The 23596-nt window shown below is 45.2% G+C and overlaps 1 protein-coding gene across 8 annotated transcripts in view; it reads right to left on the bottom strand.

The window, feature by feature from the left end:
* Kcnma1 (potassium calcium-activated channel subfamily M alpha 1) overlaps nucleotides 1–23596 on the bottom strand; it is a 740126-nt gene that overhangs the window by 467191 nt on the left and 249339 nt on the right. The gene's annotated exons all lie outside the window — the stretch shown is intronic.

The raw sequence follows: 23596 nt of genomic DNA, 5'->3' as shown, positions 1-23596 counted from the left end.
CTCTGAATATACCTCATAACAGAAATAGTATGAGTTCCTTGTTCAAGACAGAGCAGGTCTCTTCCAGCAGGGGTGTACACGCTGAATCTTGACTGTGAAACAGGGCCCAGTTCTGGAACTGTCCATAACCAGCAAGAGAGGTGATGAATCTGAAGTGCCTGGCACATAGTAGATTCTCAAGGTATGTCCCACCTCTCACAACTCCCAACAGAAAGCAAATATAAACTTAAAAAAATGGGGCCAGCTCTTCTCTCCCTAGGCAAGAATAGCTTTGTCTTTGATTCATTCTACATGGCAGCAATGTCTCCTCTAAACTGGAAAACATATCTTATGCCTTTGATGTAGAAGTACAGACACAGCATGCTGGCTTCTGCATAAAAGGAGTGAGATACTTAAAGCATTTGTGACATTGAAATCTCAGCAGGGGGCATGGTTAGGGGAAATGGTGTTTACAAAGTCCCCACATGTGGGCAATAATGAAACAAGAGCTGAAAGACACTGGTCTAAAGACATCTCCAATCCAAACATGGGTAGGCTTTTTGGGCCCCTTTCTCTGAGCCTCTTATTGCCATTTCTTATATCTCTTTTCTCATGTATATCCCAAGTCAATAATTTATGGCAATCTCACATACCCTTTCAGCCCTTGCCAGCCTCTCCATTCTTTGCTGAACTAATCAGCTATTCCCCTGGGGTATGAGCCATGTAGGTGTCTACAGGGAAAATAAGCACCCAGGAGATGACAGGCTGGCCTTGATTTTCAAGACACGACACACGGAACTGGTTCACATCATTTCCAGCAACACTAGGGTAGGATGGAGTGAGTATTCTTCCTCGGACGTATTCCTATACCAGGTCTACCAGGTCAACTCAGAAACGTTCCTTGGGTCAAGTATGTACCTGCAACTACAAACAGAAACAAGTGCTTCCCCTTCAGGTAAGGGCTACAGGTGGGCCTGGAATTAGGATGGTTTGTTGGGATATGGTAGACACTATAGTCTGGCTCCCTAGTGGTATTCTCAAGCTGTATGGCCTAGAAACTGGAAGACTCAATAATGATATTACATAGCAGCAAGGAATATGGAAGCCATCCATAGCATTCTACAGAAGTATGACAAACAAGGAAGCCATAACAACTTGACTTAACCCAAAGCCAAAAGCTTTCCATCTATCAAAGAGTTGAGATCTAGAGATGTCACCCTTAATATGACAGAGAAGCACCTCTGGTTTCTCATGACAAAAAAATGTTCTCCCTTACTTGTGGCTCTAAGATTCTTAACTAACACTAAAGTCCTGGGTGAGAGACACAATAGAGATTGCCTCTCAGCCTAGGCTACAGGAGCCCACATAGTCTTCTGTGTTTCAGGCCCCAGGATTATGGCTTCTTTGTAATGGACTGGGCATAGCATGGAATGGACCTGAGTCCTAGCCTGACTCCTCACAAAAGCTGTGTGACCTTGGATAAGATGCTTTGCCTTTCTGAAAATTCAACATTTTTACTAACACGAAGCTGACAATGGTACTTCCTCCACAGGATTATTGCAAACATTAATGAAAGTCCAGGGCTGATGTCAAAGTTTGGGTCATAGTCCAGTCTCTGTACTTATTAGTGGTCATGCTATCTCCTTGATGTCCCCTGGCAAGTCTATGTCATATGTCTGTCCATTCTATTTCCTGTTTGATTTTTTTTCTAAGAGTTTTCTAGTCCTTTCATCTCTCTAGCTCTCCCCTTACCATTTTCTGTTTCTCCATCTCTCCACATGTGTCTGTCTGCCTCTCTCACCCTCCTGCCTCACACCTTCCTTCAGTTTTACTACTGAGGCACAGAGTGTTTCTCTTCAGGTACAGCACCAGCTCCCTGGATAGAGCAGGCCTTCCTTCTTCGGAAACAAGGGCTCTCACCGTAGCCACTTGGTTCTCAGGCTGTGGTAGGTCGAAGCCCCCTTCACTCTTTAACTTCAAACCTCAAGGTGCTGGTTATATGATCTTTTAAGACACACATCCCAAATGTACCATATCCCTAGGGGCCTCCAAAGGACAGCCAGGACCTAGAGCCTGTGCCCAGGCAGCCTCAAAATCTGAATCAGATCTGAGCACCAGGGCCTTTCGGAACATGACTGTCCTCTCTGTGTGGGGCTCTCCTCAACATACTGCCACTGCCACTGGGAATTAACTGGGGGTAGGAAATGTGTTGATATTAAAAATGAAACAGCATTAGACATGTTGCAAATCCTATGCAGACAATTTCCTTGATAGGGAGAATGTTGACTTAGTTTCTAAAAGAGGCATCACAGAATCCTGTCCTCTCTCAGAAGGCCTTTCCAGAGCTCACAGTCAGGGTTCAGATGTGCCCAGATCCCTTCCAGCCAGAGTGACAGTGATGGGGACCCGAAAGGGCAGGGTCACATCCTGCGGGGCGAAGAGGAGTTTCTGAAGGAGAAAGGGAAAACCACAAAGAGACCTGCTACTCTCCCAGGACTCAGTGTTGATGGGAAGAGCCCCAGGAGCCCCAGTGACGTGAGATGTCCTTCTGTATATGTGCTGCTTTTACTGGAAAATGAATAAATAATGTTTTGGCCAATGGCTTAGCAGAATAAAGCCAGGCAGGAAATCCAAGCAGAGATATAGAGAGAGTGTGTAGGAGGAGTCAAGGAGATACCATTTAGCTGCTGAAGGAGGAAGTACCCTGGAACCTTACCAGTAGGCCATAACCTTGTGGTAATACACAGATTAATAGAAATGGGTTAATTTAACATTTAAGAGCTAGCCAGGATAATGCCTAAGCCATTGGCTGAAACAGCTTTATTCATTATCCAATAAAAACAACACATATACAGAAGGACATCCCACATCACCCCAAAATCCCCAAGTATAATCACTCCTACTGCAATCCTGGCCCGTCCCAGGATACCTTAGCGGAATGCCAACTGTGGTGCATTTAGAAAAATCCATCTTATGAAGCCCACTGTCCAGATGGAAATCAAGGCCTCTCTCCTAAAGCTAAGACCCAAACTACTCAGCTCCTCTCCTCTCTAAGCTCCTGCATATGAGGGAGACAGAGTGGCTAACAAGCAAGCAACTTTGGTGTGGGGTGAGCTCCTCCTAACACTCAAAGGGCTACCTCACTGAGATCCTCACAGCTACCCTCAGCTAGAGTGCTCTCTTCTCTCACTTCAAAAACAGCCTGCATGGAGGATGGAATCTGTTCAATGTCACACAGCAACTAAATGGAAAAGATATGATGGAACTCGAGGGCCCACCCCTTTCCTAAAACCAGCAACATAATTTTCAAAATAATTTTTACTAATTTTCAAAATACTTAGCAATTAATACCCTAGGCACTATGCTGCTAAGTATTTTGCATATATCTCACTTAATTCTACTGTGCACGTGAGGTAACTGTTATTACAATTCCCACTCTATAGATGAATGAAAAGGCCAAAGGATACATAGTCTAGTACATATTACTCAGATATAATATGTTAAGTATATAAACCAAGAACTCTGCTCTGTGCAATAGCCAGGGCCTTCTACCCTTCCAGGGTGTACCCTACACCTGGTCACTTCCTTGTGAGCCCCCAGGGGCTACTGTCCCTAAGGGAATCAGCCCGAGTTTACCTCCAGGCCTGGAGGCACATGCCACTGGGGACTGGTCAGTGGTTTTCCTTAGAAAAACACAGAAGGTGTTGTCAGGAGAGGGCAAAGCTGCTTGCAAACTTCAGGGGTGACTCAAGGTAAATCCATTTCCCTCCTGTCAAGAGAGACTCAACAAGGGTATAATCAGAAGCTAATGTGTGCGCCTGTGATTGCACCCATCACAGAGGTGGCACGTAATTGAACAAGTTCTCCATGCCTGGAGGAGCAAAGCAATGCCCCATCACTGTCAAGTGTCATTCGTCGGGCCAGCGCACACTCGTTTGTAATAAAATTATGGAAATCTTGCCAAAAGGCTGTGGAAAGGACAGAACCTTAAGGGGCAGGACCTCCCCAAACCTCAAATGCATCCATCTTGACCAAAGAGCTTGTTTCCACACAGGCTGGCCATTTTCCTTATAGCCTCTCCTCTACACTCAATGCTTCATGACTACATATTGAGACTAGTATGACTGTGCCCATATGGTCCCTAGGCTACTCCAGCTGACCAGTAACCCCAGGTTCCCAGACACCGAGAAGTAACGCCAGAAGGCCAGACAGGGGACAGGACTTCTGTCTCAGTAGCTGGTAACAAAAGTAATATTGCATTCTTATTGTAAATGACACACTGTACTGAGAAGCATGATCTGGGAAGTGGTCCATTTACTGGGGTCACATATGTGGTAAGTTGTACTTGAATCTGATTCTAAAGTTCATCTCTTAAGTAGTCCTTCCATCTAACCTGCCTAGATGAGATGACATGACTCTACCCTGGACCACAGAGGAAGAAATGGGACAAACCAGGAAAGAGAAACTAGATGCATTGCTAGCCAGCTGCATACACTTCAAGGCATATTTGCATGCACGCATCTATGTTTGTGCATGAGTGTGTGTGTGTGTGTGTGTGTTGTTGTGACAGAGTCTCAGGTAGCTCTGGTTGTTCACAAACTTCCTACTTAGCTGAAGATGGCCTTGAACTTTTGCTCCTCCTGACTCAACCGATCTTGAGTGTTAGGATTTCAGGCAGGTGCCGCCACGCCCAGCTCAGACACTTCTGAGAACTGAATCAAGGGCCTTGGAAAAGTTAGACAAGCACTCTACCATCGAAGCTCCTGCCCCAGCCGCATTCACTTTGTTCTCATATGTTTAGCAACACCCTCTTGCCAGATACTGTTTCTAGACACGTAGGGACACAGACCACGCATGAAGGTACCAATAAGACAATTTCAAAAAAATTACAAATACGTTCAAGAAAACAAAACCACAAAGCCAGAGGGACCAGGGCAGGAAAAGGTATGTAAGTTATTTTAGTAAAAGGGAAAAAATAACTTTGTAAACTGTTCAGGAGCAGACCTGAGTAGCTTATTTGATCAAAGGCTTCCGCGCTGAGTGAGTGAAGACAGAAGAAGACTGCAGAGAGAGAGTCGTGCGGCTCTTGATAAGCCAGGCTCGAGATCCACCAGGGCACATGCGGCAGCTCCGCCATCTTGCACTGTCCCATCTGAAGACTGACACAGAGATCTCTGCGGCACAGCTCCCGGGTTCCCGAGTTCTGCCTAACTGTTGCAACTGGGAAGCGTGGAGGAAAACTGGATCGTACTGTGAGACTTACTGCCTTGAGCACAAGTTCAGAAGTGTTCCTGCCCTAAGAGGGGAAGGGACCCAGCCATCGAAGAGGGGACCCAGCCAGGCTGAGGGGAAAGCCACCCGTCTATTAACAGGGAGTTCATAAGGTCTTCCAAACCAATGACCCTTAATTTCAATCCAATTCAGAGGCGAGCGATCAGGTGATGGAAGAGGAGAGAAAAGGAGGATTAATTCATCTCTCAAGGATATTTTGGTCCTGAAAAGTTACAAAGATGAATTCATTTGTAAGTCATAATGATTTGCTACCAGAAGAAGCAATTATCTTGAAGTTTATTTGGCCCCAGGATCAATTTTTATTTAATTGCTCATCTCTCTCCTGGAAATCCAAGCAGTCAGTCTCCCTCTGTCTGGGTTTCTGTCTCTGTATCTCAGCGCTCCGTCTTCCCCTTCTGCTGTTCCTCCTCCTTCCTTTCCTCTCTTCCTTCTCTCTTCCATCTCTCCTTAGCGAATCCCAATGACCTGTTGATTTCACATTTCCCAAAGAACTGCCGCTCTCCCCTCACCCTCTCTACGTAGCACTGGTCCTCGTTCTCAGTTGCTTACTTCCTACCATCTTTTGTTAACATCAAAGAACTTGTCACTGTCTCAATGCTTCATGCTGATTCATTGCTTTGGGGAGACCCAGCTCTTCTCCTGGAAACACAAGATGAGTAACCCAGAGCTGCTGCTTACCATCACTGACTCTCTGCCCTACACCAGACCAATGGCCGTCAACAGACTGGGGACAAGGAGGAGTCAGTGGGCAAAAGTCAGTGAGCACCAGCATGCATGCTCTCAGTCTGTATTAGCCCTCACAGCAACCTTCCTTCATGGCAGCAAATGTTTATACTTTACAAAGGAGAAGACTGAGGCGTGGAGGGTAATCACGGAACTTGCTCAAAGCTGCAGAGATAGATAGTAAAACTGACAGGACTGCAAATCCCGTAATCTAATTCCAGAATCCCAGCATTTCTGATTTCTGTATTTGGGGAGTAAGTGTTGACTGAGGAAATTAATGAGTGATGATGCAATGGCTATTTAGGGGTTCCTGTTTTGCTTCTGGGGATTTAAGATATGACCCAGAACTCTTCACACAGCTGCACATCACTTCTGTTGCCCATGCTTACTCTAGGATGTGCTGAAAGGTTAGCACTCAGAGCCACACCTAACCTCTATCAGCCATACTCACTCCAGGACCCGTCCAAAGGCCAGCACTCAGAGCCACACCTCACTTCCCAGCTCTGCCTTGGCTAGGTGGTGGCTTTGCCTCGATGTCCTCAAACTATGGATTGAGCCCAAGAAAAGCCAAATTGAAGGTTCTGAAAAACAGGTTTCTGACTTGGCGGGTCTAGTAGATCTGAGTCAGCTTCCTTCTGACCAGAAAACAAATCCCAGTCAAAGCATGATGTAGGGGCTTCATAGCAGTGTCTACCCCTTGGGTCAACAGACAAAGGCAAAACAAATATCCCAGAGAACATATGATAGGTGATAGAAGAGGGGAGAACAAGTTGTTTTTCCTACATAACAGGTAGAATGGGGATAGGCCAAGTGAGCTACTGTCACCATCACAGGTCTTGTCACTTACACACCCTGCATGCAGCATGTCACTCCCACCCACAGTTTCTAGGACTTGACTGTGGGTTTCTGTTTGGCCTCCCTGATCACCGCTCTACATTCATGCCTTAAACATGTGCCGTACAGTCAGTGCTCGGTAAATAATTCCTGATGTGTGGATGAGGGAGCCCCAACCCCAGTTGACTCGACTTTCAACTACTCATCCTCCATGACTTCCAGGTGAAATCTGCCTCCATACCCAGACATACCCATGGAGCCATGGAGTCATGGACACACTTATGTACGGCTGATACTAGACCCCCCCACCATGACAGGGATGTTTTCAAAGACACTGGGGCAAGAAAGGCAATGTGAGGACGTGAAGGAAGAGCAGTAGATCCTCTAAAATAGTTGAGTGCAAAATAAATTGTCCTACTGAATCTGTTATTTCACAGACTCAGGCCAGCTCCAGGTGATGCGGCTCCACTGAGTGATTTCCAGAGCAGTCATGCAAAAGTCAAGTGTGCTTTCACCAACATCAAACAAAGACATGGCAGCTTAGCACTTCCAAAGCAATTCTCCCTCAGCTCTGACCCTTCGCTCTGAAAGCCAACTTAGTAGGGAAAGCATGTTGGTTACTAATCTTGGCCTGTCCTTCCCTCCTTCTTATTTAAAAAGCCTTACAGCTGTACTTCCGGTCATTCATTGTGTTCTTGTCCCTCAGCCTGAAGGACATCTCATTTTGTAATTGATAACTAGAATTTTTCTTCAAAATTCAGCGAAGGCATGCTTCCTGTTTTGCTCATCCATATTGGGATGCAATAGGAACCCTCTACTCTAATGGAGAATGGGAGGATGCGCCCTTGTAAAGAGTGTCTCTTCTAACCACCTTGACTGTTGAATAGAGGAACTGACCCAGTCAGCCATATACACAGGCACGGACCACCATCTGCCACAGTTAGCTAAGGAAAAAGACTAGGTGTGGCTGCCGTATTCTCTTGAAAGAGGAAGGCTGTTTCACACCACTTCATGGGGGAAGTCAGTAAACCACGCTGGCAGGCTGCTAAGAGCTTTCAACAAATAATCCCTGATAGTACCACAGCTGAAATCAGCTAACACACAAGTTACGATAGTTCAGAAACTACACCGAGTTTGCTTAAAACAGCTTGTTCTCATGATGTTCCTACCAGACAGATGCATTTTAGTGACCCCCTTTTACAGATAAAGAAGCTGAGGCACGTGATGGTTGGGCTGCCCATGCAAGGTCAGCAGATCTCAAAACTTAACAGACTTGTTTACAGATTGGCTCTGGTGAGCACACGTCTGCACATACTCTGTAGTTTTACTGGGAATCACTGGAACAAACAGGTCCTTTACCGTGGATCTTGCAGGCTCTTTAGTATATGAATGTGCATGAACGTACCACAAGGATGGGGTCTCTAACCTTCTCCAGACTTTGAGGGGAGCAGGATACGCTTCAGTGTGATTTCAGAAGCAGCATGTCTGAGTACTTTAAGTTAGAGAGAACTGCTGAGCTGGAACCTTCAGCTCACTCCTGCTTGATCTGAAAAGCCTCATTCCTCTCTCTCTCCAAACCCCACCCTTTGAGAGAATCTCCAACAGGAAAAAGGTGCCAAACATTCCAGCTTTGCATTCTTGTTGGCTGCAGCAGCTCCTTCCCTGAAGTTGCCAGTAACCCAAGATTTCACCTAAAGCAGTCAGTTTTTGACCATACTTAGGCACAAATGCTGCCTGCGGAGGACACATCATCACCCCTCACCTCCAGGGTGTATAGTTTGGCCACGTGACTTCTCCGACCCCAATCTCTGAGGCTGGAGGACTCAGGTGGGAGTTGCTGTGCTCAAATAAACCTGTTCTTTTGCTTTTTTAGTTTGGCCTTATTTGGCTTACTGCATCAGTGGAGAAACATATTATGGCATTACAGAAAATCTATTAAGAACCACCTGAGCTGGGTGGTGGTGGCGCACGCCTTTAATCCCAGCACTCAGGAGGCAGAGGAAGGTGGATCTCTGGGAGTTTGAGGCCAGCCTGGTCTACAAGAGCGACAAGCTTCACTGGTACAGCAAAACCCTGTCTTGAAAAACCAAATAAGTAAATAAATAAAAATAAAAAAAATTAACCAACTGCCATTGCTTCTTAGAAATAAGTAGCCATTGTCTTCCATACTCTCAGCCTTCAGACACTCTTGGTCACATGTTAAATGAAGTCCAAGATACCCCAGGAAGGTGGGGACTCGGGGAAGAAGGTCAGACTGGCACAGTCCTGGCAAGCTGAGTGAGACCCAGATCAGATCATTTGGGAAATGAATAGCCCTTTGAATATAAGTTAGGCATCCAGTGGGGGCGATGGTCCTTGCCTGTAAGAAAGGCAGCTTCCCCTCTCTCTTAACCAACAGGCTTCTGGAATGTAGTTCCGGGATACCCTTAGCAGACAAGGATATGGAAGAACATACTGATTGTTCCGGAAGGGACCTGACAGAGAATTAGACATGAAATTTCCCAAGGACTTTCAGAAACTGCCACAGGTAGACAAAAGTAAGCATTCTGTTCTGAGGATGGACTGTCACTATTCTTTGGAGGACATTTTTGCATTGCTGGCTGTACTCAAAACAGCACTGAGATTCCAGATAAAAGCTGCCCCTCCCTTCCTTTTCTCTCAGCAAATCAAAAATCTGATGCTAAATTCCTTGAAACTAATACTAAAACCAGGAAATCTTCAAATATTAAGATGATGTTTGCCTTAGAAAATGAATTCCATCACTCTGCAAACACTTTCACAATATAGACCTGAAACGTTCCCTTCTGTGTCTGAATGTGTGTGTGCCTCCAATCCATATGCTGAAATCCAGTCACTAATGTGACTGCGTTAGGAGACAAGTCTTGCGAAGGTCATGGGGTCAAGGTTGCAGAGCTCCCCACAAATGAGGTGAAGCCTTTTTCACCCTGACTACAAAACAAGGTATCATCTAACAAACAGAAAGAAAGGCCTTAGCAGAAATGGACCCTTCCAGAACATTGATGTTGGACTCTCAGCACCTTCTTAACTGTAATAAGTTTCTGTTGTTTATAAGCTTCCTGGCCTGTGGTATTTTGTTATAGTACCCTCATTGATCCAGCACTCCTTATCCTCCCACAGATGGGCCAAGGGTGACGTGAGGCCCTTTCCTAGGGCAGATGTAAAGACTCAGGGAGTCAGTAAGTTGCTTCCAACGCCATGAAGGAGTCCACAGCAGAACTGGGGTTGAAAAATGAAGTGAGTTCCTCTTCTTCTCATCCTCTTTCTCTACAAGAACATTGTCAACAGTTCTTTCCTATTAGGAATCAGTAGAGAAATCATTAGCCAAGGTTAAAAGGAAGACCCAGCTTTGGTTTCCCTGATTTCAGTTTAGATTAAGGCCATAGTGACATCTCAGGAGCACGGTGGTTACCCTCTCTGAAGTAGGAAAATAGCCTCTCCAACTTGCAGGATCTAAGATCAACCTTTGGGAAAATGTGTTATTATCAAATTTAGGAGTTTTAATCTTCAAGTGAGTTATACTGTTGGATGTGCCCACTGCACAGGCCTGAATACAAAGGCACCTGGAAGATGACATGTAATAGACACGAGAATGAATGTGTTTACAAAAGGCAACTATTCATCTTTGTTAAAGAAAAAAAAAACTATCCACTATATGATTGCTGCAGTTGACACCTCTATTTGTGGTGAGAGAGGCTCAATGACAGGGCAGGCCTTGACCCCCGAAGGTGGGCTGGATAGAGAGAGATGTACAGGTATTTGTGACTAAGCAAAGGGACTTGGGGTAGCTGGGAAACCTCATGCACATCTTTGGCACACTAATCAAGCAGGATGCACACAGATGCTCAAAACAGCCCACCCAGTAGTCAGTGCTTACCAATTCTAACGTTACCTCCAGGAATCTGCCTAGAAGTCAAATCAGTTTCTATTAATACTCCAGGGTGGGGATATAGATCAGACAATAAAGCACTTGCCTTGCAGGCATGAGGACCTGAGTTCAACTGCCCAAAAATATATGTTTTTAAAAAGCCAGGCAGGCTGGGCAACACAGTAGAGCTGACCCTGTGGGCAAAGGTGTGAGTGAACCAACCCCAGTGTTGTGAGAGTATGGGAGAGCTACCCCCAGTACTCATCTGTCATGTGGTAGCATGGGTGGGGAAGAGATGCCCCTGTCCCCACCTAGCAATGTCTGAGGTAGGTGGAAGAGCTGGTCTTAAGATTATAAGAGTTGGAGAACCGTCCCTGCCCCTTATCAGCTGCAGCACAGGGGAAAGTGGCCCCTACAGCTTGCCTGGGCATCACAGCAGAGCTGGTACTGATGGTATAGGTATGGAAGAACTGACCCTGAGGACACAAAACAGGAGAAGTGGTCCCACCCCTTACACAGTGTTGTGTGTTGATGGACTCCAACATCCACCTCATCTGCGATCTGGTGGAGCACAGGCAGGAAGTGGGGATCATCCTGCAGACCAATTACCACGACACAGTGCAACCACAGGACGTCCAGGAAGAGTCCCAGTATGGGCCCAGGGTCGATGGTGTAGCAGAGACCAGGGTCCTCAAACAAGACCATGGATTCTTTGTGATGAATGCCTGCATGTATAAATGTATGGATAAAGGGATTTACAGTGTTACTCCCTGTGTCACACTGTACCTTCCACAATGAGAGTTTTCCTTTCTTCCTCCCCTCTTTTTTCTCTTAAATTATGTTTTGTTTTATTCTGGTGTGAGTAGGGAGAGATGCTGGGATTAGGAGACATGATGTGAAAGACACAAAGAATAAATAGGAAGGAAGGAAGAAAGGAAGAAAGGAAGGAAGGAAGGAAGGAAGGAAGGAAGGAAGGAAGGAAGGAAGGAAGGAGGGGGAGGAAGGGGAGAGAGAGGGAAGGAGGGAGAAGTAGGGAAGAAGCCAGGCATGATGCTTCCAATACTAATCTCAGCCCTAGGGCTTGCTTTCTTGCCTACTTGGAAAGTTCTAGGATAACGAGGGACTCTTTGTCATAAAGAAGTGGGAGAGTATCTGAAGATTGTGAACAGAGGTCATACTCTGGCCTATACATGCATAAAGATGCCCCCACATTTGCACATATACAAAAGAAATATACTGCAATCAAGAAAGGAACCTATCAAGATTCTAATTGCTACCCCATTAGGTAGATGATCCTTAAAAGCCCCTTCCTCTGCATTGCTCTCATCACAACCCTGTCCTGAACTGAGCTCAACAGTCCTGACTTTGCTCTCTCCTCCTTGGCTGTGTCCTTCATGCCAGAGACAGCCTCATTGACATTCTCCCAGTCACTGCGAGGATCTCAGAGTCATACCTGGTGATGGTGAGGACTCAGTGGGATGATGCTCTGGGGACATGGGGATTGCTCACTGGTGACTCAGAGCCTGACTCAGCTGCTGGGGGCAGCTTGTGGGGGTGGGACAGAAGGCCAGCAGGCTGGGCTTCCCCCTCTCTCCCTTCAACCAGTTTTGTTGCTATCCCCTGCTATATGCTGCTATGTAGCCAACATGTCAAATGAACCAAGATTCTGAAGGACAAAGAAATAACTTCAGAAGACCCAAGAAGATGCTTATTGAAGACTTTATTCAAATGGCTACAGAAATGTAAGTCATGATTACATTTCTTGCTGCAATACACTGAGAGTATTATAAATCCTCAAGCGTTTCCTTGGTGATGATACTGGAAAAAAATCTCATTTTTATGAGATCAATTGACACAGAGATGAGGAAAGGCCAAAAGATGGACACATACACACATGTGCACACGCACGCATGTGCGCGCGCACACACACACACACACACAGACTCCTATCCCAGGTTGAGATTCTCAGGCTGCCTCAGTGAACTCAACTACCATGATATTTGGAGAAATTTATCTTCTGGTTCTGAGATTCTAGCCTCTGGAGGAATCTAGACTTTCTCTGCCAGACTCTAGCCTGCCTGGTAAGTCAACCACAGATGCACAGAATCCTATGACTCCCCCACCCTCCACCCCCATTCTTGTTAGAAGTTTTGAGCACTGTCATGCAGATACATCATCCCTCACAAAACCAGGCTCTGTCCCTCTGATCTCAGATCTCTCCAGGCAGGTGGGGAGTTTCCTTTGCTTCATCAATCCAACCAGTCAGCCAATGCTAGCCCTTGCTTTTCCTCCCTTCCCAAGTAAGGAAAATTAAGAAGCCTTTTCCGAGGATGTGAACACAACTCTACAAATAGACTTAATGAGTCACTCTCAAAAGTAGGTCTGGAGGGTCCCCGGGAGATCTATAGGCTTCTTGTGATATTCATGCAGTCACGTTTATCCCCTTGCATCTATTATCACTGAGTAATCTATTGACATTTAACAGTGAAGCAATAGCAAACATCAGCCCAAGGCTATCCAAAACAATTCTGTTCTCCCAGTCATGTCTGATCTGTGGTTTTTGGAGCTGAACGACTAAACCAAGTTATGTGGAGTAGATTTGTCCACCAGAGGGATTCATAGGCAGATACTTTCAAATTCAGGTTAGATAGGATTACTTAAATGTACTTGACCAGTGCTGACTTTTTAGGCAATATGCCTGAATATTTCTCCTAAATCCTATCACAGGAAGCTTCCACCCAGACTTTCTCATGGCATTCAACGCAACTACTAACGCCCAAGGGTTACATATGTTTTCACCAATGGGTGACAACATATGTATTATGCTGTCAAAAGGCAGGGTGCAAATTAGGAAGAAAACTGCTCATTGACATTCTCTAAAATGATTTTTTTCTTCTTTTCATTGAGTGCTGATGCTAGATCGAGAAACAATCTTTATTTTCCTGGTCTAAACGTGGATTGGCTATGGGGAGTGGGGAACACAAGCAGAGTTAAGAAAGGCATACTAGGCCCTTGGTGGTCCATGACACTATGAATCATATACTATGGACGTTCAACACTCCTTCCTTTTTCTACCAATTCCTGGCTAGGACACCTTATTCCACTAATGGAAATGTTCTCCCAAAAAACAGTCACACTTAGTACTTGAAAAATAGCTAGTGCAAATGAGGAATAAAACTTGTAAGTCATGTGTGTGTGTGTGTGTTCATCATGTGTGTGCCGGCACATATGTTACAGAGTGTCATTCCTCAAGAGTCATCTACCTCGGTTTTGTGTTTGTTTGTTGTTGACACAAGGTCTCTCATAGGTCTAAGCTTACCTTATTGAGTTGGGCTGGCTGGCCAGGGAGTCTCCACTTCCCAATATCTGAGATTATAAACACACATCACCTGATAAACTTCTTTTTTCTAAACAGGTCTGGGGATAAAACTCGGGTCCGCATGCTTTACGGGGACGAGGCATCTCCCTTACTCCTGTACTTGGCATTTCATTCAAATACGATTAACATGTAGCTAACGGTCACTGCATTAAAACATAACACCTTAGGGGATGATGTGTGCATATTGATAAAATAAATGCTGCTCTTTCTGGGTGAGCTATGTCTGTAGCCAGGTTCTTCAGAATATGGGCAAACAGAACTTCCAAGCTTCTTGATGCTCTAGCAAAAGCTATTCCCTGGCCACTTCTCTAGGTACTAGATACTGCAGAGCATCTGCTGGGAGGAAGACAAAGAACTTGGAGATGAGAAAACAGCCAAAGATATAAACATATTAGGGGCAAACAGAGCTGCAGCCTGGCCAACAGGTTGGTAATTCAGAACACAATGGCCTTTCTGACATCTCTGGAAATCGGATTGCCAAACGGGGAACATCAGTCTCTTCACGTCTGCAGCAAACGCTCCCTTGAATGCAAAATTACAACTTGGTGACTATTTGGGATCCATCCTTCTGTATTTTTTATGATGCTTAAAGGAGATTAATGGGACAATCAAGATATTACGGATGAAAACCACATGCATTTCAAATGAGACTGTGACAAATGGCTGGAAAGTCTCTAGAATAGGCAACGGGAGCCCTGAACTGGGGAACACTTTACTGTGGTATGCATCCTCATCCTGGTAATTACCCCTGGGCATACGACATCAAGAGAGCACACAAACTTGCCCTGGCATCCACAAGAAAAAAGAAGGAGCCTGTCATTAAGCAATTATAAGGTCCAAGGGGGACAGTGTTGGCACTAAGCACTGAAGCACAAACAGATTCAGAAGAATCCCATTATTATTAAGCAGTTCAATCAACATAATAATTATTATAATGGCTGGCATTTATCAAGAGTCTGTTATATGACAGACAATCTATATGCAATGACTGTAAGGCTCCTGGCAACAATCCATGGTGCCATCTGTTTACATACTAATAGTGCTTAGTAAGCAGGAATACGAATGCTTTCCATATATTATGTAGGTGTATGGGGATATATATATATATACAAGTGAATACTTATCGTGTTATATATCTAATCAAAATTACAATTATTTTTAGGTAAACATCTTATATATACACACATACATACATAATATATATTATGCATGTATATATATGATATATCATGTATGTAATATATACATATATATATATATATATATCTTGGTGGTCTGAATGAGATAGATCTTCCACTGTCTCAGGTATGTAAAAACTGGGTCCCCAGTCAGTGGTGCTGTTTAGGGAGGTTTGGTGGGGGGGTGACCTTACAGGAAGAAGTATGCCTCACTTGAGGCAGGCTTTAAAATTAAGACTCATGTGACTTCTAGTTCTCTCCCCACCCCCTCGGCTTTATACTTGAGGTTGAAGAAGTTAGCTCTCAGCTTTCTAGTCGTACCACCGTGCCTGCCACCTGCTACCATGCTGTCCCCATCATGGACTTTAACCCTCTAGAACCATAAGCCAAAATATACGCTTTCTCCTGTAAGTTGCCTTCATCATTGTGTTCTATCGCCACAACAGAAAAGTGAGTAACACTTATCTACCAATTGATAAAATGAGGATGGGCTCATCCAGTTCTCACATCAACCCTACATCATGTGGACAGTGCCTGATTCCATCATTCACTGACAGAACAACTGAAGACAGAAGTATCTGCCATCCTGCATCTGCCTAGCTATGCTGGAAGGAGAAAGGCACATGCTGAATGAATGACTGACTGACCCATGCATGCCTGATCCATGGTAGAGTGGGGCATGCACCCAGGTCTAGCTCACCATGCAGCCAGCATGCAGGTACTGCCACACTGAAGAGTGTGTTCTGTGTCCCTGGGACACATTACTGCTTCTCATAAAAGTGATGATGCCTGGAGTTGAACCCCAGGCCTGACAGCTACCACCAATTACTTGCCTTCTCTTGGGCAATCCTATCTCAATTATGATTCCACATATCTTAGTGCTGAGCTAACATTTTTAGACACTTCTTCCTTTCATCGATGTAGGTCATTTTGGAAAACATTTCCCTTCCTTAATTTGCCACTCCATGAATTTAGCTGCCCTTCTAGGGAGGGGGTGGTGGTGGTAGTGTTGTAAGTATCAAGTCACCAGTCTCCTTTGAAGACACCCCTGAACAAGTCCGAGAACAGTTTTTTACTGTAAAGTTCTAGATTATTCTGTGTAGTCTTCTTGCCAGTAGTATGCACCTCTCTGACTTCCAGAGAAGGTGAGACTGTTGCTGTAAACATAAACCATGGCAAACATCTCCTTGATGCCTTCTCTTAATATGGATGCTTTTCTAAGGATCCCCTGGTCACTTCCTCATGGCCCTAATTCATGGCCCCAATACCCCAGATTCCATTTGAGGACCCCAATGGTGGAGAACAATTGAGTCTGTCGATGGTCTTTATCCTGTGGGAACAAGGATTGTTTGGTTCAGGGGTGGTCCCATGAGCCAAGAAAGTCCAGTAACAGTGTCTCTCAGTCTTACACTAGCACTGCTAGCATAAAGATGGGCTTCTTTCCTGCTGGGCATTGTAAAGGAAGGATATAACAGAAACAAACATCTGAGGGGCTCCAAACAAGCTTTTATTTAATGACCACATCATAGTGTTAGACCAGACAATAAGAAGAAAAGAAGTCAGACCCTAAGAAGATTCTATCTAGTCAACAGAGCAAACAACCCCTTAAGTCACCTCAAGTCTGTGTTTCCCAATCAGAGGAGATAGCAAATCCTTGTTATCTGCAGCTAGTTTATTAGGTTTCTCCTCTCTACAAATGAAAATATAAATGTAAATCTTTGGGGCCATCCATATGAAGAATAAAGACAAAAGTTAAAGGTGACCTCCTGTTTCCTAAACCTGACAGCCCCATCTCATAAAAAACTCATGCACTACTCCATTAAAGAACAGACTCTTCCCACACAATACTCACAAGGGAAACTCCTCCTCACTCATCAAGACCCAACTCAGATGTCCCTTTCCGTTTCCCAGACTACACTCGGGCAAAATTAATCACTTCCTGCTGTTTTATTCCCATTGCAATGTATTACTCATTCACTTATATAAATATTAAGGCAAAGCTATTACATATAGCTCAAGCATAGAGAACATATCTTTTTTATCTCTACATATATCAACCCACACATAGGAACATGGATACTGAAGCCTCTACTTGACATGAACTCAGACAGCCACATGCCGCGATGGCTGTTTCCTCTCCTATAAAACAGACATAAACAGACTGTTATTAAGACATGGCTTCACATGGAATAGTCAGCTACCTGGAACATTAGTAAGCTAGTGGCAACAGGCAGTTATAAGAATTTCTTTAGGATTTGTTTAATAAAAAGTAAAATTAAACTGATAGGGAAATACATTTAAAAATCTTTTCAAAACTATTAGCTCAGTGTTGACAGCCAAAATTACCATTTGGCCTTGAAGACAGAAGCAATCTCTTAAATCTGTGATTGGGGAACAAGTAAGTGTGGGCTTAACACTTGTCTTTGCCTTCATCTATAGGACCAAATCCATGTTGTTATATTAGGCTCTGGAGGCCCTCTCAACATGTAGCAAGAGGACGGCAAGAGAATCCTAACAATAACAGGTATATTACAGAAAAGGAAATAGACAGAATGATCTTAATGAAATGTGGATCATCCCAGGGCTGGCCCTGCAAACCTGTGTGAGCAAACCATATCAAATTGATAGTTTACCTTCAGTGACAAGCATCAGTTGCTGCTTCTGGAAACAAAACTTGACCTTATCCTTTGTTCTCCAACCCTCTAGTTCAGGTATGTCCCTACCTCCACCCCCAGAGTACCTGCCCAAGCATGACAAGCCCAGGAAGTCCACCAGGTCTGTCTTCCTGAGGCCATCTTCACTGGTTCTAGAATGAGCACATCAACTAATGTGAACCAATTAAAGTCAAGCTGTAGGTCTCGGCTATAAGAGCTGTATGTGAAAGAGAAATTCTTTTCAGTAAAGGTTTTCCATTCAGAGGAAGAAAGGGTATGTCATGCACTTGACTCTGCCCTGGGACCTCATGGAAGAAGCCAGTGAGCACTTACCCAACACAGAAGAAAGCAGAGGTAAGAGACAGAAGGCAAACTGGAGGGAACCAATTATATCAAGAAGCAATACAACATCAGACAAGCAATCCATGTTCTAAGACAATTGTTGTTTGCTGACAGCCATTTGGCAAACTTCCAAAGCCTGCCCAACCCTGCTTTCCTCTAGAAATTCAAGGTCCAAGCCCACCTCTACCCCTTACACTCAGTCATCTTCCCCATCTCCAAGTCTCATACTCCCATGCCTTAGGCATAATGCAATTTGTATGTGTCCTTCCCATCGTCATTCTAGTAACAGCTTCTTTCCTAGATGGAAATCATCAAACCTTCAGAGGGAGAAGAATACATTCAAAGCTTCCCTACATCAGCTATTTGATTCATCACCTTCCCCTTAATAACTTAAATTGAGAAGCTTCCACTGTATCACTTCCTCCCACCACCTGCACACAAAAGTTCTCATACAAACCTTTCTCCACTGGTATGCTCAAGAAGGCAATAGCAGAGTTAAGACTAAGAGTCAGAGGTGTCTGTCTGTCTCTGCTTAGAACTCTCTGAGAGACAGGAATGATGAATGTAGCCTTGGTGCCAGACCCACGCTTGGGTATTTCATTCAGCACTTTCTATCCCTTCTCCCCTGCTGCTTCCTCATTAGCTGAATAAAAAAATGTCTCTTAAGGAAACATCTTCATTGTTTATCTAGCAGAGTTCTCTGCTTTTTTGGAATACATGAGTTACTTTTAAAAAATTAACGCTCCCCTGAGATACAATATTTTAAATGAAGGGAAGGCTGGCCTTTCTCAAACTCTTGTTTCCTATATTCAAATTGATGCTTTATAAGTTCCAGAGACTGTCACTCTGATAAAGACAGCTCTCAGTTGCACTGCCAGGCACAGCGTCCCTTCACTGCTTAAAAGAGCCAGAGAAAGATGACTCACAAATATGATCTGGGAAAATTCAGAAAGAATAATGGGAGAATGCAAATGTCAGCTTCCAAAAGAAAGAGTGGCTCAGAAGTAGAGGAGAAGAGGGTAAAACAGGCTGGGGGTCCTGGGGCCATGAGTCACATAGGCAGGGAAGAATCAGAGGAACTAGAAAGAAAAAGTCCCAGTCCCTGATGACCTTTCCTATATATAACATGCAAGCCCCTTTTCCTCCTCAGCTTCGAGATCTGACTCCAGCATTGTTCTCCAGACACAGACTTTGTCTGGGAGCATGCCAAATGATACTACCCTCAACCCAGTCTTCTCCAAAGCAAGTCCATGAACACTCTCAGGATGCTCAATTAGGATTCATTGGGAATTGGTAGTAAATGGTCAACATAATATGATGTCCAACATAAGGAACGTCATGTATCATATAAATTATTTCCAAGGTCTCCCTACTAGTTCAAAGGAATCCATGTCTGGTTCTCCTTTGTCTTTGACCCTATCATAGATATATTATCTTCATTGCTCTAAGTTTTGCCTTTGAAGTCCTCTCAGTCAGCCCATCTGTTATGCAACAGCTGGTGTCCTGACTACTCAGTGCCTGCCACGTGTTCTGTTCGTGCCCACGCTATTTACGCAAGTTCTGATTCTTGGAGACAGCAAGGGTCAGGTGCAGCACTTTCCAGTTCTCATCCCCGAGGAGGTGTTGTCCTGCCAGGTCTTCCCCACTGTGCTCAGGATCAACTTTCGAGTCTTGTCACAGTGGGGTCAAGATGGGGTACAAGATGGGGTGCATACCACCCAATAGGCATCACACTGCTTGGCTCCCCTTTGCACCTCCCAGGTTGGAATCCTTCTGCTCAAGCCTTCGGAACATCCCAGCCCAGGATGGTTGCTTCTGCAGGAGCTGGCAGGAAGGGTTATGCCCTGGGAGGAGGCAGCAAGAGTGGTTAGGTCTGAGCCAGCCTGGCAATGACAGTACAGCTACTGCTCTCTCTGTTCAAACCAGTGCTGGTTCTTTGAATGTGGCATCTGTCAAGGCTCAGTGAGGATGACAGATGTCTCCCTGCTCCAGGAACAAACAACAGAGCCCTGTGGAGGTGACAAAAACAACCACAGTCAAACCAGAGCAGAGAGGTGCCGATCTCTGGGAATACTCAGAAGAACAGCGTAGGAGTCCAAGTCTACCACACACCTGCTCCCACAAAGAAAGCATGCTCTCATTATGAAACCTCCGAATGAGAAGGTGACTCCAGGAAACAGTGTGGTGCCTGGGTGGCCTCATTCATCAACAGATGAGCTGCTCATTCAAGAGACAATATATGTATAGGAATAAGAGTCCCTCCCCCACCCCCAGCAACACAACTGCTTAGATACAGTTAATCCCCCTTCCATGGGGAATATCAGCTGGGGAGGTTGAACCAATTTAGGATGTGTCATCATCCTGAGTCAGCTCTAATCCCATGTGCCCCGATTAGATCACACATCTATATATGGATCTCCTATCTATAATGTGGTACATTGTAGGAGCTCAGTGGATAACTATTAAATGAACAGATACATTCCAAGGCAAATGAAGGGGGTGAGAAGAAAAGACAGGAGAAAAGGAGACCACTAAGTGGAATGAAATGATAAGAATAATTAGAGACATCAACTATAAATACAGGAACTAATCTGAGGAAAGCACACAAGAGAATCATCTCATTATGTATTCTAAATTATGCCCATGATGTCTGCAATGATTTTTGGTACCAACACAACAAGAAAAAGAAAGAGGCTACCCCAGGCTCAAAGGAATGCATGGTGTTGTCTTGGAAAAGAAGACAGATGAACCAATAGACGCAACACAATGACATAGATGATCTGGGACAAAAGCTTGGGCTAAAATGCAAGTGGCTTTCCGGAGGCACTGATGACCAGAGGACCTTGCAGAAAGGAGCAGCCTGGGGGAAGCAGGGAGTCATTGTTCACAGGTAGTGCTGAATCCTGCTCCTCCTTTAGGACCAGATGCAAAGGGCGGCAGTGGGGCTTCCCCATCTCTGAGGCTGCAGTCAAGCTAGGGAAGCGACTCCCGCTTTGGTTTCTGAACTCTCTAAGAAGCAAAGGCAGCCACATTTAACAAAGTCTTACTCTGCCTTGACCTGTGCAATGTAGGGAGAGCCACTGGGGAGCAGCTAGGAATGCAAATGTCTTCCCCCCAACCCAAGGGTTTCAATGTTCCTCAGATGTGGCTCGCTTCTTCCCACTCAATCTCCACGTATGTTTCTTGAATGACCAAAGGAAAACACAGTAAGCTACTGAGTCAAGCCATTCTGACTCTCTACCGCAGCCTGGACATTTACAAAGAACGTGGAAAAGGAAAGCAGGAGTCAGAATTTCTGCAGGCCACAGGGTCTTTCAGCATCAAGGTGACGGAACTGGAACCATGCTTGGAGTATCTGAAAGAGGAACCCTGGGCTCTCAAGTTATAGGAAAGGTGCTTTTCTGAACATTGCTGGGCTTTGGAGCCATGATGGTGAGAGTCCAAGCTTAAAATCAGCAGCCTTACAGCTTTCTGACCCTGGACAAATCACTTAACCTCTGAGCATTTGTGCTCCCAGCTCTGCTGTGACGCTAACACTTGTTGGGCAGGGAAATTGCTAGAATTAAATGTGAAGAGATCTACATTTCTGCTGGTGAGAACAGGTAAGTGGAAGCTGCTGGGTATTTTAACTACTATTAGTACCACATCCATCCGCATCATCAGATATAGCTCAAGCAGAGCCCCACCTTAACAGCTCTGAATTCTAGTCCTTCTGCTTCCATAGACAAGGATGTGAAGGTCCACCTTAGCTTGAACTAGAACTAGAGGGGTCAGTCCCTAGTCATGACTGTCCACTACATGACACCTTCTTTGCTCGAAGGCCTTGTGCCATTTGACTAGAGTTCTGTTGGCCTTCCAGTAACAAGGCTGCCCCTGAATTTGCTGCTGCTAAGTCAAGGTAGGAGGAGAAAGTGAGCTGAGAATCTAGAACAGAGACAATAAGAAAGGTATCCCTGCCTTGTTCTTCTGCTACCTCCCATGCCACAGCTGTGATTGTAAAGAGGAGGGTCATGAATGGATCTTACCAAGAGTATCTATGCCAGGTAGAAATGGGAGCCCCTCCATCTCTGTGCATCTTCATGTGACCCCTTATTAAGGGCAAAGTATAGCTCGGGCTGCTGCTGGGCTGTGAGAAACAGAGCTGAGATATCGGCATTAACAATCTGAGGCATTCAGGCAGCAGGCACCCAGGCACCTCCTCAACCCTGCATACAAGAGCTGGCAATGCAGCTTAGGCAGGTGATATCATTTCTGACACAGTCTAGGCAAACCCGTTGCCTTGGAGCTGTGCCCATCTGTAGCTGGTCCAGGTCCAGGGTCTCCCTCAGCAGGCTTCTGGCAATAAAGACTGTCCATTAGCACCTAAGTTACCACTCCTGCGCACTCTACTCCCTGAAGACCTTTCAGATCCATTAGCTCACACAGCCCCTAAAAGGCTGGGAAAGGGAAGGTCAGACTGACCCTGCACTGTGGAAGGCAGGATGGCTCCTGACCATGCAGAAGCAAACTCTGACCTTCCCACAGCATCCTTAAGATCAAGGACATATACTGGGGAGGAGGCATCGCTGTCATTACCCCTTGTGTACACACACTAAGGTAGCAGGGATGGATTTTGAAATAAGGGAGAATGAGCTAGGAAGATGTGCATTCAAATCCTACGTCTACTGTTGTCAGCCTGTTTGTGTCTTCGGGTACCTGGTGACGCCACTGTGAGCCTCACTATCTCCATCTGAGTAAGGGAACCTGCTGGGAGAGAAACATGGGATGACAGAGGAATATACGGTACCTGGAAAACAGCACACTCTTAATCAGACAATGTGAGAAGTCCTACAGAGCAGCCTCTGACTTGGCCATGCAGCCCAGGCTTGAAGGATGTATCAGTCACTGTCGACATGCTTACTTAATTTTTTTTTCTGTGCATCAGTCCTCCCCATTCAGAGAGCCTGTCCAATGGTTAGCTAATAAAAAGTCATGCAACAGTAAAACAGATCTCAGGAACTCCATAAGCTATCCGCTCACCTACATAAGGGACACTGGGAAGAGAGACAGCCCCTGCTGCCCTCCAAGTGCCCTTCAGCCAGCTGAAGCAGCAAGGGGCAACACAGCCCTTCCAACTGCTCATAGCCCACCTGCCAGTGAAGGAGGCATGGAATGTTGACTGAACTTGTGCAACCTCTCAGTCCCAAGGGGACCAACACCCTTAAGCCTTGAGATAAACAACTCAAAAACTTCTTCAGTGAGAGGTCAAAAAGGTCTGTTTCTTAAAAAGTCTTTTTCTGCAAATGACAGCTAAGCTTCCTCCCCCACCCCCCTTAACCTGCCTGACACT

Source organism: Chionomys nivalis, chromosome 12 (assembly GCF_950005125.1).
Source record: "Chionomys nivalis chromosome 12, mChiNiv1.1, whole genome shotgun sequence".
Taxonomy (NCBI): Eukaryota; Metazoa; Chordata; class Mammalia; order Rodentia; family Cricetidae; genus Chionomys; species Chionomys nivalis.
The sequence above is the reverse complement of the archived record's forward strand: the minus strand, read 5'-3'. Positions and strand labels throughout refer to the sequence as shown.